Here is a 16,308-nt window from a genome sequence, read left to right on the forward strand (position 1 = left end):
TTTGTTAAGTGATGTTTGAACAAGGATATGTAGCCTGAAACATATTGTCTTTCTGATGGCTTTGCAAACGCTATAGTAAACAGATTGGGAAATGTTTAGAGAAAATGTTGTCCCATAGTGTTAAGACCTAGGTAAAATATTAAGGCCTGGATAGAATGTTAAGGACTAGATAACTGTTACCTGGCTAGCCGGCCATTTTGTGCTATTGCTAATGTTATCAGGAAACTTTCTCCTATGTTGTTTCTGCTGTTACTAGGACATTTTCTCATGCCCGAGTTGATTACACATTCTGTTATAGTTTGTGCCATTGGAAACCAATCCCCAGCAGAAGTCAGTAGAATTGCTTTGTATGGTTACCCACAATAAACTTGGACCTGAACCAACCACCCAGCAGCACTTCTTGCACCTGTGTATAATCCTTTATGGTATTTGCTTTTATAAGCTGCCCATGGGATGGACCCCAACAAAGAGAGACACCTGCATCTATTTAGAATAAGACTGCCATTTTGAGTAGGGGTCGAGTAAAGTTTAAGTTCCCAAGACCTCTCTGGGAACTGGCATTCTACCTGGCAGAAGGAGACATGTATGTGGGTAACTGACATCCTGTTTAGCAAGTTAAGACGTGAATGTTAGACTAGGCAAGTTCCCTGCCACCATTGAATACTGTAGCCAATGGGAGCAGGATAAGTGTATGACACAGACATGTTCCTAAGGAAATCCCTTATCCCTAAATCCCGATTGGTAGAATAACTTGGCACAGATGTTTGTGGATTTTAGGCTTAAAAACCCCATAGGATCTTAACTCAATGTCACATTCAGCTCCAGAGTCTGACCTATGGCCCTTATCAATCAGTCTTTGGATATGGTGTTCAATAAACCATCCCTATTTGACTGAGATTGGTGTTTGAGTGATTTGTGTGGTGATCCCACATCCCAACACATAGAATGGTAGAGAGGATAATTTGGAATAAGCATTGAGACTATTCATATTTATCGGATTGTGAAGTTTCCTTTTAAGCTACATGTAGCCTAGAAAATGCAATGTAAAAGTAATGTTAGCACTCTTAGTTGCTTGGTTATATAACAGGGAAGGTGGATGTTCATACCTACTTAAGTATGCAATCAAAGCCTCTACCTTAGTTACTTTTCGATTGTGATAAAGCATCATGACCAAAGCAACTCATAGAAGGAAGTGGTTGTTTGGGGCTTGTGGTTCACGGGGGGCGGGGATAGGAGTCTATCACCGTCATGGTGGGATCATGGTAGCAGACAGACATAGTGTAGGTACAGAATCTGAGAACACACACCGCAGTCCACAACAGGAGTCAGAGAGCACAGTAGGAATGTCAAATGCTTTTGGAAGCCTACCCTGAGTGGTACACCTCCTCCAAGAAAGTCACACATCCTAATCCTTCCCAAAAAGTTCCACCAACTGGAGACCGAGTATTCAAACATGAATCTATGAGAGGTATTCTCATTCAAAACAGCCTACTTTTAAATTTTGAATATATAAAATCGTAATGTAGTTAATTGAACTTGAAGTGCAGCTATATCTACTTTTATGATCATAAAATATTTGTTTTTATGAATTGTACTTATTTGCTTATTTATTTAGTTGGTTAGTTATTTGACTATGTGTTCATACATTCAAGTACATACATGCCATGCCACATATGGAGGCTCAGAGGACAACTTTCAGGACTCAGTTCTTGCCTTCCAACTTGTTGAGGCAAGGTCTCTTTCATTCCCGCTGCTGGGGGCAAGATCTCTCTCATTTCTGCTGCTGTCCAATGCTATCTAGACTAGCTGGCTCTGGAGCTTTCAAGAAATTCTCCTGTCTCTGCATCCCATCTTTTAGGAGTGCTGGGATCACAGATGTATGCACCACATCTGACTTATTACATGGGCTTCAGAGACCCAGCTCAGATACTGGGCTTGCACAGCTGGCTCCTTCAACTGCTGAGCCACCTGGTCTACACAATTGCATTTCTATGCCTATGGTTACGGGTTCTTGTATCACTGCTTGGACTACCTCATGGGAAAAGTGTTAACCTTTCTCTTTAGTCATAATAAAATTATGATTCACATGTGCGTGTTGGTTTGTACAGCTAAGGGAAAGCGCTAAGCACACCATTTGAGGTTTAAGAGGGAGGAGATGGTTCCTTTCCAGGTCTCACATATTTTAGAGTTTGTGAGAGTCCATGAAGTGAAGAAAGGCTATTTCCAGGGATGAGTATTTCAGTGGCTGTAATTAAGAGCCTTGCCGAGAGACTGTCCGCAGCTTTCAACCGAGTCTTGTTCTAATTGGTTTGGGAAGCAGTTGAGTTTCAATTACTGAGAAGCTTATACCTCACAGTTCAATGCCATGTATCAGGCCCCTAGCAACAGCTCTCTGATGGATAATAATGAGATTTTAATTAGCACCTTGGATCCATCTAGAAATTTACTCCAAGCTAATTTGCTTGAAGGAGCCCAGCCTTGTCTGGGACCTGTTCCAACCTGTTTTCACAAAAGAAGGGACAACAAGTCCATGACTTTGCTTTTCTGAGCAGTTCATTACCTAAAGTCAGAGTTTCTTCTAAAGAATCAGCTAATTCTCTTTCCTCACTTGGTTCCAGGCTTCTCTCTTTGTACAGTGTTATGAGTCCAATGTTTGGTGACAAGAAATAGATTAGCTTTTTCTGTGTTCCTTTGTGCTTCCTAGTTGGGGTGGCATGGTCATCTCCTTAGTCATCAGGACAGAGAATGCTCAGGACACTTCCCTCTCCTCTACACCATACCTGAGAGTCACTGGCCCTGTCAGTTTTCCTTGCTGATGGCTTTTGAACTCATACTTCATTCTTTAACCCTGAACTGATCTAGTTTTCCTATCGTGGAATACCTCTCCTGCTACCATCACACCTACTGAACACAGTGAAACCTGTGAAGTGGGTTTTTTTTTTTTTTTGCGTCTTCACAACTCCAAAAAGACTGAGTCTTATGAGGAAAACTTCCTGCATGAAATTCACAGTATAGATCATCAAAGTAATCAATCATGTGTCTTTCAGAGAGAGATCTCTGGGCCAAGGCGCAAGAGTCTTTATGTAGGCTATCAACAGAATAAAGCCTACTTAGAAGCTCTTGTGGGTGGGTCTTGGATCCTTTCCTAATAATTGTTTTATTGCTATGAGGTGACACTATGACCAAGTCAACTTATAAAAGAAGAGTTAGTCCATGAACATCAAGGCAAGAAGCGTGGTGGTGGGAGGCATCCGTGACGCTGGAATAGTAGCTGAGAGCTCACATCTGATTCACAAATTTCAGGCCAAAAGAGAGGGAGACTGGACTTGGCTTGTGCTTTTGAAACCTCAAAGCCTACCTGCTAGGAACGCACCTCCTCTAACGAGACCACACCTTCTAATTGTTCCCAAAGAGTTCCACCAAATGCATGGGCCTATGTGACCACTCTCATTCAAACCACCACATACCCTGAATATTTGACCCCACTTACCCGCCCATGGTTCTATCTCGCTGTTGTCCTGGCTCCAGTGTCTCCATCACTCTGAATCTTACCATTTCACACTCCTTGCAACAATGTATACAGACTTCATTTCTCCATATTCTCACCATCATTTTTTCTTTATTTAAATGATAGTTATTCTAATGGGTATGCAATACCATAAAATTGAGTTATCATTTATATTTCTTTAATTATTATAGACATTAAGTGAAGTTTCGTGTGCTTATTAATCAACTCTATTTTTTTTAACCTAAAAGGATGAAAGAAAAGAGTTGCCATGAAATGAGATGGGGAATGTTGCAGAAAGAGATGTTTGCTGAATGCAAAGTGTACAACTAAATTGAGATGCATATTGGATCTCTACACTGAGATATTGGCAAGGAACAGGATTCATGAATACCAGTTAGGTGGCAAATACAACAGCATGGACAAACTGGGGAAGTGCTAGCAAACAGAACATGTACAGCTCATGAGATTAAACAGGATCCTAAGGAAGGTACCTAGAGAGAAGACACGCCTGTAACCTGAGCTCTGGCTCTGAGGCTGTCACATTAGAAAGATGAGAAGTGAGGGGGAACTGACTAACCAAGGAGATGGAGATACACTATGATCAGGAGGAAACACTACAAGGGAAGACGATACTCCATGGAGGAGGGAATAATTTGCTATTAAGTCAAATGTTGCTTAAAAGTTGAAGTCTGACATATAGATATTTAACAGCATGGGGGTCATTGTGACCTTGATTAACAATTAATTAATTAATTAATTGGGGTTGGGGATTTAGCTCAGTGGTAGAGCGCTTGCCTAGCAAGCACAAGGCCCTGGGTTCGGTCCCCAGCTCTGAAAAAAAGGAAAAAAAACAAACAAACAATGGAGTAGATTGGTTGGCATAAGAGCTGATTAAAAAGGACCCACGAAAGAAGGGGAGGTAAGAAATTAGTGACAATAGACAGAATGTTAGAGGAGATTGCTAAAACCAGTAGAGGAACGTATGGGAGGGGAGACCAAAAGAACGGGTTTTATTAATGATGAGATCTGTAGAGCCACATATGGTGGCACAGGTCTATAACCTGAGGACTGAGAAGACTGAGGCAAGAAGATCACTGTGATTTCAAGGTCACACCAGGCTGTGAGTGAGTTTTATCCAGGCTTGTCTCAGAAACACAAACAATAACAAGAAAACGTAAGGCAAGTTTATAGGCTGGTGTAGGCCATATGGGGAGAAGTAGCAGAGAGATAAGAGCACTCATTCCTCCCTGCCTTTCTCTGTGCCTCTGCAGACTTTAGGCAATGCATTTCAGCTACACACTGTGCATACTAATTGACCTACAGTCAATCTCTTCTTAAACATCAGTGAAATTTTCATCTAATCTTGTTGTTTAACAACAGATTCTAAACCTCAATGCCTGCACTAGTGAATGGCCTCATACTCAGGTTGACTGCATTAATTCCAGGCTGTTAATTGAGGTTGTGCATAGTCCACATGTCTCTCATTCTGTTCCAATGGCAGCTCTGTACATACAAAGGGCAGAGCATGAGAAGGCAAGCCAAGATACATTAACGTATTTAAAGGCTCTGCTAGCAGCAAGTTCCATTCCAATCCCCAGAGGAAGTCACAGAATTAAATTCAACCATATTATGGAAGAGAAGTAAATGCCACCTACACACTGGGAAGGACCATGGCAAGGAAGTAAGGAGAATGAAACAAAAAAGTTGATGAACAATGTGGTCTTTAACATTTTACAGGCCTACAAACTTCTCAGCGGACTGGTCTGATTTGTTGTATTTTCCAGGACATTGGACTCATGCTGACCATGCTTCCAACATTGACTAAATACCACCAAGTACACCAAACACTGGTTTTTCCTGGGCATAAATCCAAGTATTTTCTGAGACAGGTGATGACACTTATGTCCCTGTCCATTATCCTACTAGCTCCCAGTACAACCCTAAGATACTGACTCTTTTTGAACTGTACTACAGATCTCCAATAGGGTTAAATCATGAGCCTAAGCTCTTCTGCTAAAATTCTATGAAGCCAGGACTCTGACTATAAAGTCCAAACTCGTAATCAGTCCATCTCTCAATGCTAAAAGCATAATCAAGCTAGGAAGTAGGTTTGGATTATAACAAACATAGTAGAAAATTGAAATCATCCCTGTGAGTTCAGATTCCAGAAAATGAATGGTCAATTGTGAGATGAATGAGTTGGATGGCATCATACACAGAGCACAGATAATGTCTAAACCCTTAAGTAGAAACTAGTATGTAATAGTTACTGAGGTGGTTGGGTTGATAAAGGTGGTGATAATGTCAAGAATGTGATATTAAAAATGAGGTGGATGATGAAAGAGGACTTCATAGGAGGGTAATAGAAACAATTGACCATGGAATGCAAGGTAAGACAGAGGTCAAGATGAGATTAGTAGAATACAGATTTTTTCTTAGAAAGAAAGCGCAACAAGAAGACAAGAAGAAAGAAGAGAAGGTGGAAGAAAGAAGAGGATGTGAAAATGGACCAGTGACCAGTGTGGCAGGCCAAGGAGTGTCCTTGTCCTTGTTATGCTCTTGAATAGTTTCATACACCTCCATATTTCATGGTGCATGGTAAAATCAGACTGATGCTAATAGGTGTACTCCAGACTCTTCAAACTAGTTCCATAGTGCAAAGTGGCTCTTCACCCCCTTTCCACAAGAGACCTTCTTCACTTTTTCATAAGGATCTTATACTGCTTATGAGGACCTGAATTTGCTAAAGCCATTTTCTGAAAATTCACTAGTTGCACTTATAGGCTGAAAAGCAAATTCTGTTTACTAGGAGAAATGGAAAAATTAAGCAAAATTTACTTAACGATGAGGTATCAGATAAATGTGAATAATTTCTATAGAAATGACTTTATCCTTAGAGACAGAAATAAGGTATAGTATAGTCACTGCAAAGGCATCTGAAGCAACCAAAAAAAAAAAAAAAAGAAAAATCTCTTGGTACAGAAAGGACATGACCTCCAAAATCTACTGCTAAGTAAACAAAATATCAAGATGCAAATGGATATATATAAAAGATGAGGCAAACCATAACATATGTTATTATAAAATTCAAAATATCATAATAAATTAACTTTCTTGTTTATGAGTCCTATCCATGGATGAGTGTGTGAGTGTGGCAAGGAGAGGGTAGGAAAGATCGAATACGGGCATCCTTGGAAAGCCAGAAGCTATCTAGACAGATCTTGGCACAACACGGTAATCTGGAGAAACCCAGAACTCTTTAGGGTCTTCAGGTAGACACTAGGAATTACATATGTCTAACTGCTCTGAGACAATTTGCGCATACAATATGGGACTCTCCCTGCCACTCTAGCCTGAAATTTGAGTATATGTTGATGTAGGAGTGGGTCTATAGGACAAATGTTCATAGGACCTCCCATCAACATGCTTGAGACAATCCCTCTATCCCAGGTACCCTGACTCTTTCTCAAATTGGTGTGACAGTGAATGTTTTCTTCCATTGTGTTTTCATGGCTATGTCAGGGTATATCAGATCTGCAGCTGTTTTCAATTCTACCTAAAGAACCCAGAGTCCCCAAATCACTACAATCAGTACATAACTTTCTTCATCCCGAATAAGGTCACAAAGCTATCTTCTTCCTATTGTGTGTGTGATGTATATTTAGGTGTACAGTTATATCCGCTCATGCACATGCATGAAAGGCCAGGGGCCAATACTGGGTGTCTTCTTATATTTTTCTTCATCTTATTTTTTTTAAAGACAGTTTCTCTCACTAAACCTGGAGCTGACCATTTCTACGAGGCTGGCTAACCAGAAAGCTCTTATTGATCCTCCTGTCTCCACTCACCCAGTGTGGGGATTATAGGCACTTGACAACATCTAGCTTTTATGTGGGTTCTAGAGGTGTGAACATGGGCCCTGATGCTTGCACAGCAAGCACTTTACACACTGAGTCATCTGTGCAGCGCCCACAAAGCTAACGTTCATGGGGTAGTCTTCTCAAGGATATTTGTTCTTTTCCACAAGAACCACCCACTCATCTTAAGATTTGCCTCTGTTAAAGAGAGTTGTTGAAAGAGAAATAAAAGCTTTTTTCTATCATTTGAGGGTATTTAAAGTACAGAGAGGAGTTAATGTAGCAGCGTGAGGCTTAAGTTTTTTTTTTAATACATTGCTTTCAAGGTTGATCCACAGCTGGCATCTAAGAAATTACCAGTTTCCAAAGGGATCCTACTACTCAAAACAGTGAGAGCTGTTCTCACTCTTCCCAAAGGACCTTTTCAAATGTCATTTTTACTAAATACCTGCTTTCCTTCTTTGAGTTTGGAATTTTGGTGCATGTCAAGTAGAACCTGTTTACATGAACAGTAAAAATATTGGTTGTTAAATATTTTTATTGCTTTCGAGGTTATAATTACATAATCATAATTACTCCCCCTCTTCTTTCTTCCCTCTGAACCCTCCCATATACCCTTCCTTGCTCTCTTTCAAATTCATACCCCCTCCTCCTCTCTCTCCCTCTCTCTCTCCCTCTCTCTCCCTCTGTCTCTCCATCTATCTATCTATCTATCTATCTATCTATCTATCTATCTATCTATCTATCTATCTATTCCTAAATACAACCTTGGCTACTTGCAGTTCTTTGAGTAGGGAAGATGCCCTGTAGTCTTTCCCCATCCACCTTGACATGTCTGTTGTTGTTATCTTTGTTCAGCTATGGCAGATTATTTAACATATATTGCCACAATTTCTCACTAAGTGGCTTAGCGCTGATGACAGGGACAGAGACAAGAAAGCTTGCCCTCAAGTTTACACTCAGGTACCTGTTTCCTTAGCTGGCTTTGCTGCAATAAATCACAGCCATGAGTATGAGAACGTGCTGAGCTTGTGAGCCGTCCAGTGAATCACCAAACCTGGGGTAATCTTTACAACCTCTGTCACATCAGGGGAACTATCAAATGCCATAAGATACAAAGACCAGGAGGTCAGAAGCTCAATAGAGTAGTTCATTTCTAGCATATGTCTAGTGATCCCAGTGGGTAGGAAACCTTTCTTGGTCATTCAAGTCTCAGGTGCTTTTTATTTTAAAAATTTAACCTCTAAATTCTGAGCTTGAGTTTGTGAATGGTAACCGGGGAACTGGGGAAGGCATATTTCTTTGATTAATCTTAACCCCATTTTGGCCCTAATATGAAACAGATCATCTCATCCACCCAAAGTCTATTCATATGGCCTCACTTCAGTGCAAATGCCTAGAAAACGCTGTCTCTTTTGATGTCTGTTCCGAGCAGCCATTCCTTGTGGGAGGAAGGTATGCATTATTGATGACCGGTAGCAATTCTGCAATAGACACTTGTTATGAGCTTACTGTGTCCCCTCTTCATAGAAAGTGCTGTGGCTCAACATATAGAAATGAAATTGTTCTTATGCATTCAAAAATTGACAGTAAAGGGACTTGGTCATCTCAAGACTAAAGAGACAAGAAGGGTCATTTTTTTTTTCTAGATGGTCTTTTCTATCAAAGTCCTGCCTCTGTTTCTGTAGTAACTTGTAGTCCTCTCATAGCACTTATTAGTATGTATTTAAACACACACACACATACACAGGTCAATATCAGGTTCTCCTTCAATCTCTCTCTACCTTTTTTGTGTGTTTTGTTTTTGATGCAGGGTCGGTCACACCATGTAACTCTGGCTGGCCTGGAACTTACTATGTAGACCAGGATGGCCTTGAATCCAAAGAGAGCTAAATGCTGACCTGACCCAACCATTTATTTATTTATTTATTTATTTATTTATTTATTTATTCATTCTTTTAAAATAATTTTATTCACTTTATATCTCAATAGTAACCCCCTTCCAGTACCACCTTTTAAAAAAGACTCTCTCCCCACTACCTCCTCTCTTTCTCTTTAGAGAAGGGGAAGCTTCCCTTGGGTTCTGCCCTAGGACATCTAATTCCAGCATGACTAAGTACATCCTCTCCCACTAAGGCCCAACCAGGCAGTCCAGATAGGGAAAAGTGGATCCAATGACAGGCAACAGTGTCAAACACAGTCCCTGCTGTAATTGCTAGGACACCCACGTAAAGACCAAGCTGCATATCTGCTACAAATGTGTAGGAGACCTAGATCCAGCCCCTACATGCTCTTTGGTGGTTCAGCCTCTGTGAGCTCCCATGGGCCCAGATTATTTGATTCCATAGGCAGTCTTGTACTGTCCTTGTCCCCTCCATCTTGCTCACTTCTATCCTCCACTCTTTCACAAGACTCCCCAAGCTCCTGACTGTGGATCTCTACATCTGTTTCCGTCAGCTGTTGAATGAAGCCTCTCAGGAGACAGTTATGCTAGATTCCTGTCAGCAAGCATAACTGAGCATCACTAATAGTGTCAGAGGTTGGCTCTCTCACATAGGATGGGTCTCAAGTTGGGACATCATTGGTTGCCGTCCCCTCAATCTCTTTATTCCTCTTATTCCTCTTTATTCCTGGGTATCTTGTAGGAAGGACAAGGCTGGGGTTGAAGGTTTTGTGGGTGGGTTGATCCCTTGTCCTCTACTGGAAGTCCCACCTGGCTACGAGAATCTCCATATCCCCTGCTGGTAGAAATCTCAGCTAGGTTTTATTTATTCTTTAATATAGGATCTGTCATTGAATCTGGAGTTCACTCATTAAGCTAGACTAGCCAGCAAGACCCAAGGATCCTTGGAATGTAGGTTTATGTCTCCTCTGCTGGGATTACAGATATCTATCAAGCCCAGCGTTTATGTGGGTATGGGAGAACCAATTTAAGTCCTCATGGCAAGTACTTTACCAACTAATTCATTTCCACAGTCCCCTCAGTTTTATTTTTAAGTTGTAAATTCAAGTCTATATGTTTCCACTGTCTTGTATGGGATGTAGCTCTTCCCAGGTATGGAGAAAAAATCCATAAATAATTAAATGACTAAAAGAATGAGTGAGATACACTGCAATCTTGGGCAGCAAGTGTATATGCCTGAGCTTTTTACGCTTTCTAAACGTTGGGGAACTTTTCTGTATCTCAATTCTCAGGAGTAGAACAAGAAGAAAAGTACCATCTTGGTAGAGTTGTCAGTGGAATTTCCCGAAATGAGAACACTATCTAGTACCTAATCATGTGGTAAGCACACAATAATCTTTATTATGAACACAAATCACAGCCAGTGGAATATCAACTTCAACTTTACTTACTAAAGATATGCTGTTAGACATATCTTTATGTCTAACATAAAGTCATTAGGAAACCATAGAAACTACCAGAAGTGGCTAAATACATGTACATGGTATACAGTGAGGGGGCATCTGATGCCAAGGACAAGCCTTGGTTTCTTGGTTTAGAGAGGGATTCTGAGGAAGGGGTGTCTGGGAGCAGAGGAACAAACAACCAGAAGTTAAACCGAGGGTCCAAGCTGATGGCCTATGTTCTGCTCAAGATGCCTTTACAAATTGCGCTCTCTCTCTCTCTCTCTCTGTACGTGAATGTGTGTGTGTGTGTCTGTGTGTGTGTGAGTGTGTGTGTGTCTGTGTGTGTGTGTGTATTCTGCTCCAGACAGATTTTTCTTGCTATTCTAAAATCTCTCTGGATAGCTGAACACTTGCAGAGCAAAAGCCCAGTCTTTTATTGATATATCAATTCAGTCATTACCACAGGTTCCCTTTTGATGATACCATGATTTAGCATCCCGTGATCCCAGCCCTCTGTCTTTTTAGAAAGAGACAGTGAGTATAAGCACAGACAATAAGATGGCTGGGTGGGACCCCACCCTAAAATTACCATTCCTACCATGCCTGGGCCTGGATCTAAACTCCTTCTGTCCTAGGCTGACCTTAAACTTAGGAATCTGCCTGTCTTTGTCACTATAAATAAAAAATACTTAGCTGGGTAGGATCTTGTCCTACTACCACCATTCCCTAAATCTCTTTATCTCCTCGCTTAGTATCTTTCTGACAATCTGGCTCATAGGGCAGTTGCCTCTGTTTTACAAGGTCTGAGAAGCCCCCTGGAAATGCAATAGTTCATATTGCATTCTTCTGTTTTACATAGTTGAGAAATTATTTATTTTTGAATTCATAGTTCTTTTCCACAGCTTTAAGAGCTGTCCTGATGGTTACAGTATTCTACCATTTTGCTAAGACATTAAACACACCCTCACTGCCAGGACTCATGCTGTCTTTGATTGTCATGGAGCATTAACCTTGAGAGGCAGGGAGAAGTTAGGGAGAGAGGACTGGAACAAGGACAAACACACGGGAGGCTGGATTCCTGGTTTTTAAGATGGAACTGGTTTTTTCAAGACTCCGTGATTCAATCTGTTTGCTACACTCTCACCCACTGAGAATGTTTTGAGAATATCTACTTGGAATCAGGCACTGGGCATGGACATGATGAACAAGAAACCAAACTATTCTTTAACGGAGCCTGCATTTTGTTAGCAAAGGCAAGAAGTAAGCCAACAGCAATATCATATGAACACAACGAAAAATCAGATCTTAGCTGTATCTGGGTATTAACTCTTTCTTCAAGGTCTGTGGTCTCTAATAAATGCTTATCAAAGGGAAATAAGCTGACCAACTTTGGTGGTGCATTTGGCCTTGTTTATGAATTATCTTGTAATTGTGAATATGTATACACACAGAGTTGGGGTAGCCACAATTTCCTCTCATAGACCCTTTCTAATTTTTCTCAGCTTAATTACTATCTAGGTATTTCAATGTTAAAAGAAAGGAAGCAATGGAAACCTTTTGATTTTTTTCCCTAAAGTCCATAAAAGGGAATCTCTTGTGTAAATGTTACTCTTCTCTGTCTGAAGAAAGGGTCCCCACCTGCTTTGCCTCTACCAAGCACCCTGAAATGACATCAGCCTCCAAAGAAGTCAAGAGAATAAGGCCACAGTTTGCAAAGCTTAGGTGAAGCGTTAGTAGGCCTCTGATGATGGCATGAGAATCTAGTTCTATAGACCAACCCACAAGGAAACAGTAACAACTTACTGAAGCTAAAGCAGATATGTTTCAAAGAGTGTGGTGGGGATCCTCAAGGAGAACTTGTCTTAAATCCCATAGAAGCCTTCTTTAAACTGATATCAATAAGAACATTACAAGTGGCTCTTGCCCAGACTCTGATTTTTCCTTCTCTTGGCTCACTCATTGTCAGTGATCATTTCCTCTTTCCTAAGTCACAAGTTGTCTTTACCAAGCCCTTGACCTTGTTCTCAATAACAAAAAAAACCTGACTCTGCTCCATCCAGTTCATCAAGTTTTGAAATACTCCCACTAACTTGATCTTCTTTCCTGTGACATAACAAGCGAAACCCAGCTCTTCATGACCAATCCATCTCCTCCTTGCATTCACTTTGATAAACACAGCTGATGAAAAATCAGAATTTTAATCAAATATTAATGCCTCTGCCAGGTAGACTACTTGCTTCATTTTTCTAAAAAACAATTCACAAAAGACCTTTACTAATCCTACAACTGATAGAGGGCTTATATCCAAAATATACAAAGAACTCAAGAAGTTAGACTGCAGGGAGACAAATAACCCTATTAAAAAATGGGATTCAGAGCTAAAGAAAGAATTCATAGCTGAGGAATGCCAAATGGCTGAGAAACACCTAAAGAAATGTTCAACATCTTTAGTCATAAGAGAAATGCAAATCAAAACAACCCTGAGATTTCACCTCACACCAGTGAGAATGGCTAAGATTTTTTTTCTTTTTTCTTTTTTTTTCAGAGCTGGGGACCGAACCCAGAGTCTTGCGCTTGCTAGGCGAGCACTCTACCACTGAGCTAAATCCCCAACCCCTTTTTTAGATGTATTTATTTGTATATATGTAAGCACACTGTAGCTGTCTTCAGACACACACAAGAAGAGGGCATCGGATACCATTACAGATGTGAGTCACTGTGTGGCTGCTGGGAATTGAACTCAGGACTGACTGCTAAGAGCAGTCAGTGCTCTTAACCACTGAGCCACCTCTTTGGCTAAGACCAAAAACTCAGGTAGATAAAAAAATGCTGGCGAGGATGTGGAGAAAGAGGAACACTCCCCCATTGTTGGTGGGATTGCAGATTGGTACAACCATTCTGGAAATCAGTCTGGAGGTTCCTCAGAAAATTGGACATTGAACTACCTGAGGACCCAGCTATACCTCTCTTGGGCATATACCCAAAAGATACCCCAACATATAACAAAGACACATGCTCCACTATGTTCATAGCAGCCTTATTTATAATAGCCAGAAGCTAAAAAGAACCCAGATGCCCTTCAACAGAGGAATGGATACAGAAAATGTGGTACATCTACACAATGGAATATTACTCAGCTATCAAAAACAGACTTTATGAAATTCATAGGCAAATGGATGGAACTGGAAAATGTCATCCTGAGTGAGGTAACCCAATCACAGAAAAACACACATGGTATGTACTCATTGATAAGTGGCTATTAGCCCAAATGCTTGAATTACCCTAGATGCACAGAAAACATGAAACTCAAGAAGGACGACCAAAATTCAAATGCCTCATTCCTTCTTTAAAAGGGGAACAAGAATACCCTTGGGAGGGAATAGGGAGGCAAAGTTTAGAACAGACACAGAAGGAACACCCATTCAGAGTCTGCCCCACATGTGGCCCATACATATACAGCCACCAAACTAGATTAGATGGATGAAGCAAGGAAGTGCAGGCCGACAGGAACGGGATGTAGATCTCTCCTGAGAGACACAGCCAGAATACAGCAAATACATGGGTGAATGCCAGCAGCAAACCACTGAACTGAGACCAGGACCCCCATTGAAGGAATCAGAGAAAGAACTGAAAGAGCTTGAAGGGGCTTGAGACCCCATATGAACAACAATGCCAACCAACCAGAGCTTCCAGGGACTAAGCCACTACCCAAAGACTGTACATGGACTGACCCTGGGCTCCAACCTCATAGGTAGCATTGAATATCCTAGTAAGATCACCAGTATAAGGGGAAGCCCTTGGTCCTGCCAAGACTCAACCCCCAGTGAACGTGATTGTTGAGGGGAGGGAGGTAATGGGGGAGGATGGGGAGGGGAACACCCATAGAGAAGAGGAGGAGAGGGGTTAGGGGGATATTGGCCTGGAAACCGGGAAGGGGAATAACAATCAAAATGTAAATAAGAATTACCCAAGTTAATAAAGATGGGGAAAAAAAGAGTAATACTCTTAGAATGTTAAATATAAACTGTCGGGTTCCAGGGTACCAAAGATACCAAAATCTAAGGATGCCTGGACAACCCTTACAAAAACTGGTTTATTCCCTTATGCATATATATTCTCCTGCATAACATGAATCAAGTCCATGTCATGCATTATACCCAATATAATGTAAATGCCATATAAATAATTGACAAGAAAAAAAACAATTCACAACTTCCCACTCTTCAAACCTCCCATGTGTTCCTTCTTGTCCAACCTAGCAGTACTATCTGGTAACCTTGGCTTGCTCTTGGCTGAGAATGTGGATGCTGCCTTCTCACCGCTGCGTTGTGGTAGCTTTTCGTCCTCTTGTCACTAGTGCCATGAAGCTGCGTCCATTTCCCCCTTCTGACTCTTGTGGAAGACCCATCTCTGTGAGACATCCTCTTCAGGGAATTTGATCAGTTGTTGCCTTTATTCCTGGAGCTTTGCTTTGGGGTTCTCTGTCAGTCGATCTCCCCTAACACAGAGATGTATTCTAGACTCTCCTAAAGCAAACAGCGGTAACTGCATATTTTTGACTGTGTAGCCTTTGTCTCTAGCTCAGACTTTCTCTCCTGAACTCTTGCTTTGGTGCCTTCATTAGTATGTCTAGAGGCACGTAAATACTGCTGAACACAATTTCTAATTTTCTATACCATACCCATACTACCTTCAGTATCTTCAGGTTTTTAATTATTATTATTATTATTAGTAGTAGTAGTAGTAGTAGTAGTTGTTGTTGTTGTTGTTGTTGTTGTTGTTGCTGTTGTTATATCATCATCATCATCATTTTGAGGCAGAATATCACTATGTAGCCCTGGATAGTCTGGAACTCATGTAGACCAGGTTGGCCTCAAGCTAACAGAGATCTTCCTTCCTACGGTTTTTTTACATTTCAGTAAACAGCTACCTGTTTCCCAGATGATCCTCCTGTGCCTCATTTTCAATTCCTGGGCTTTTCACTGGGTTCTAAGACCCATTCTACACCCAACAGATATCCTTGCCGTGTTCCTGATCTTCTGCGGAAAGTGTTCAGTCTTTGTATTGAGTATGATTATTAACTAAGGATTTTTATGTGCTCGGACAAGTCGGGCAGTTTCCCTTCAATTTATACTTTGCAGTGTACTTCCTTTTGGGGGGAGTAGGAGGTGTTAGGAGGGGGAAGGTGGGGTAGACGCAATGCTGGTTTTTCTCAAATGTTTTTCCTGTATCTATTAAGTATATTGCTGATTCCGTCCTCTAATATTTTACTAGATTTTCGCATTCCAGATCATTGTTTTTTAACAAAGAGATCACATCACTTCTTTCTTTTAAAACCCTTCCCTAGATTCCTACTGTACTCAGGATATCCTTTACAGAGTTCCACCAAAGTTTCTCTCCCAAATCTTTGTTCATTGTTACTCCTTCACCTTGGTTGCACTCCCAGGCTGTTTGACTCCCCTGCTTTCTTACTAGCTTCTCCTGGGAACCATTCCCAATATGTCATCATTGCCACCTTGAAAACTTTTTTCAGACACAGCACATGGGAAAAGATCTCAGTGTCAAGGTGAAGCATCTCTGGTCACAGCACCAGGT

The 16,308-nt window shown here is 41.0% G+C and overlaps 1 protein-coding gene across 1 annotated transcript in view; it reads left to right on the top strand.

Moving 5' to 3' along the window:
• The window catches only part of Fam184b (family with sequence similarity 184, member B), a 115,892-nt gene that overhangs the window by 29,727 nt on the left and 69,857 nt on the right, over window positions 1-16,308 (top strand). The gene's annotated exons all lie outside the window — the stretch shown is intronic.

Source organism: Rattus norvegicus, chromosome 14, assembly GCF_036323735.1.
Source record: "Rattus norvegicus strain BN/NHsdMcwi chromosome 14, GRCr8, whole genome shotgun sequence".
NCBI lineage: Eukaryota > Metazoa > Chordata > Mammalia > Rodentia > Muridae > Rattus > Rattus norvegicus.